Below are 4,189 nucleotides of genomic sequence, written 5' to 3' on the forward strand. Positions count from 1 at the left end.
TATCGGCGTTAGTATTTGACGCCGAACATGAAGCCGTGTACGGGAACGGTGAATATAGTGCAGAAGAGTGTCTGGCCATTGCTAACAAGTACGAGTTGGGTGAAAAAATTTGTGACAGTTATTTAAACTTTAAAATATGTGAGAGATGTCTCATACACAGATTGAAGGATGCTAAGTTGGAGCAATTTAGTAGTGAGCTAAGTGAGTGGATAAGTCTTCCCGACAATGAAGAAGACCGTTGCAATTGATGAATCGCAGAATTGTGTATATAAAATGCTGACGTGGTCGTTTGCTCACCGTGAAGCGCGAAAAGGACCATGGGAAACCGCCGCCCTCGATAGATTTCGTTTCCGGTGTAAAATCGAACAGATTAATAGAGTTCTATCTCCTGTATTAGAGCAGAGTCATCGTGACAAAGTTTATCGTGACAGCCTCTCCCCTCCATAACATTGGCAATATAAGTGAGGCTGTAGTAGGACTTGAAATCATTTCAAAAGTGTACGCGAAGTAGTTAAAATGGATCTTGATGGGTAAAGAATCTTCGTACTTACCGCCTAGTATTTAAAAAATTACAGACCGATTTAGAAGGTCTGCATTATGTCTCCACCCATTTGCAATTTTTAAAAGCTCATTGCATTAATCTGTATCATAATCACGATAAATATCTAGCTAATAGCCATTCTTATAAGTCAGTGCACCTTGCAAAGTCACAGATATAAAGAAGCACTTCGAAGTGTAAACGACCTTGTGAGCCGCCACGATTGATCTTTCTGACGCGACCAATTCCATAATTAAGTTGGATTCTCGTGCATGCCAAAATCAAGTTTTGCATTCGAATTCGCAATTCAGACGTTATAAGAAAAAATACTATCAGCGCGATAAGTGTTTTCTGTTTAAGATGTAATCTAGAGAAGTAAGATCTTGCACTGTGATAATTATTACCAAAGTAGGTATTCAATAACATTTTCCATCGCCATCATTCGCCAGTAGGTAGGTATTCTCTGCCGCTATAAAAAGAGTACATCACTGTGTGTGGGTTGTTGTAAGTAGGGTAGCACTCAGATTCCAAAAGGGCTGGCAATCATTTACTATGCTCACTCGGTAATTACCTATATCCCCATTCAAACTTTTTTTTTAGGGACTATGGCCAAATACGAAATTGTTGAGCGAGATTTCAAAAAGAACGCTAAAAGGTTCGCATTAAGGGGCCGCTACAATAGAATTCAAAATCAAAGACGTCCACCAATGAAAACATCAGTGTGTGATCAAAAAACAGCCAGCACCAAATAATCTCTTATATATGCACTGGACGTTTCTCTCCTTCTGATATGATCGGGTTTAATCTTTTTCTAAGAAAGTTTCTCGCGAGGGGAGAGTACTTTACGATTCCACCTTGCCGAATCGGTATTCTTCTTGAAGATATTACTGGGATTAATTCGAGCATATCAATCTAATTCAGCGTTTATAAAGTACGCGTATCCAACCCTATCTGTTTCTGAACAACTATCCGCGTCCATCGGCAAAGGTAGGATAAGGCCGGTAACTACAACAATTTTGAGGAAGGAATGTTCTGCTACGGAAGGGCATTATTTCCCATTAAAAATACAGAAAACTATGTGTACCCAGAGCTCTTTGTTGCCATAGCTAAGTCACGCGGCGAATTCTTGGTTATGAAGAACATAAGAAAGGATAAGAGTCATGTTCATTTAAATATAAGGCGAAACAGTTGATGCAGGAAGCTAGTGATATACATTTGAGGCCAACCGTGTGCGGAATACCCGACATGAACCAAAAATTCCAATCTTATCTTTGGTAAACTAACCTTTAAGATTTTGGTCATATTAATTTCGGTACCTAAAGGGAGCCGAAGTCAATACTGTGAACGCAACTCAGAGAACGCCAAGTTCGATCATACATTCTCATTATATTTTGAAAATGCATTAACAATGATTATTACTTCACTAACGTCGCTTGTGTTGTGCCGATATGTACTTGCGAACCTTTGCCATATCCCCTATAAAATAAAGGAGGTCAATTGTGCCAGTATTTGCATACTTGGTAACTGTCCCCCGCATGTGATCGAGAGCTGATAATTAAATGCGCTGATTGCTCGTAGGAATTTTGTCTCAAATTAGTGTTCAGTATACCATAAACTTCACTCGGGAAAAAATAAATTGGCTTTTGTGAAAAAATTTTTTAAATGTCTGTACGTGCTACAAAATAGTTTTAGCCGGGGCGAACTCACAGTTGTAATACAATTTATTGCAATATATGTCACCAAAACCGACCAAATAATCATTCTTGTTATATTGCCTGATCCCTTCACCAAATTAACAGAATTCCTTTTTTATTTTTTTACGATTGAGAATGCACGAGCAAAAACAAAACTGTATCTGAATGGAAAATCTTGCTATTGAACCAAATTATGTGTTTCAATCAGAGTGCGAAGTATGCATCGATTATCCCAATCGAGAAAGTGTTTGCAGAAAGTGTGTGTACTCAACAGGTATTAAATCATGAGCAGCACTAATTGCAGCGTTTTTTCAACATTATTTTAGAGATAAGAAAGAAGTTCAAACATGTAATAGTTTTGGCACACAATGGACAGCTTACGACCATCAATGTATGTTTGAATATATATTTTAACCAAAACTCCAGTTCAAACCAGAAATATTAATTATGAAGGTTCAAAAATAATTCCCTGAGTTATGAATTAATGTGAAACTGTTAGACTCTTTATACTATTTTCCCATGTCCCTCGCCAAGGTTACCAAAAGCGTCGGTTTAACAGACGATTTTCGAAAAGGATTTTCTTTCGCATCACTTTAATACACCCGAAAATCAAAATTTAGTGTGACCGTATCCCGATATGAAGTATTATTAATCCAATGCTATGAAAGACCGACCCGAAAGCAGATAAATTGATTTAGGTTGGTACACCGAAAATAAAGACAACATCTTTGGATATGCAAAAGGAAATTGTCTCTTATGCATATTCCGATGTAAATATATTTAACGCTCGCCTGCCTGAAATTTCGAGAATTATTAATTTAAATCGGAATGTGTGTCGATTATTACCAGAGGCATGTTACGATTTGCCAGCGCATGTAATAAACTGTTTCGTCGTAACTTTATTTGAAAACAGACACGGATCGGTTGATCCTAGACAGGGATGATCGATACCGCGATAATCATCAAAAGTAGCAATTCACTGGTTAATATGGAGGAAAAGTGCGAGGAATAGACATCTGCACGCTGCCAAACAGAAAGAAATCGTCATCGGTGTTAGCTCTGGTTGATGGTATTGTCCACAAACAACATCAGGTATTTGAAGTGATGGCGATGCATTTTATCATGGTGTGTAAAATGTTTGAAAAAATGATCGCCGACAAACCTATACACAGTTAACGCGCTACAAAACGATGGAATTTTAAGATACGAAAAAATACCCTTGCAAAAATCAATCACCTTAATCAACTAGGTTACGAGGTAATAGTAAAGATGGGAATTGTGAACTTTTTAAACAAGATACAAAACCCCAACATAAATAAGTATGTGGTGCTGAAACAACCCTTGGTACATTTTGCTCCATTTAAACGCGCGAGACAGTTTTTACTGGCGGTCGAACCGGATAACAAAAGTCCTACATAAAGTAATAGAGTCGGAGAAAAGATCCAATTACATCGATATCTGTTCATTATATCCCTACATTTGCAAAGTAGGGCAAATTTCCTATTTGCCCATCCTCAGGTCTTCCAGTAGGGAGCGACTGTACCAATCTCGACGTCACACAAAAAGTCGATGGACTTATTTAAATGCAGGTACTAGGCCTCCACAAAACTTGTTTCATCCCGTTTCTTCCATAAAGTTAAATGATAAATTTAATGTCCCCTGTGTTATTCCTGTGTGCTAAAATTTTACCGCAGGAGGATGTTCCCACGAAAATAGCGATAAGACCATTGTGGGAACATGGGTGGCCGACGAAATTGTCAAAAGCTATAGAAAAGGTTATAGGCATTATTGGCAGGTATACGAAGTTTAGTTATGAAAAAACGGAGCAGTAGATGACAAGGTCAGGTGTGTTATTTACTGAAGATGATGAATAAATTATTAAAATTCAAACAAAAGAAGCGAAGCGGTGGCCATCTAACTTGCAAAACTGAGCCAAAGAAAAACGAGCCTATATTAT

This window comes from Photinus pyralis, unplaced genomic scaffold (assembly GCF_008802855.1).
Source record: "Photinus pyralis isolate 1611_PpyrPB1 unplaced genomic scaffold, Ppyr1.3 Ppyr1.4_LG6, whole genome shotgun sequence".
NCBI classification, from domain to species: Eukaryota; Metazoa; Arthropoda; class Insecta; order Coleoptera; family Lampyridae; genus Photinus; species Photinus pyralis.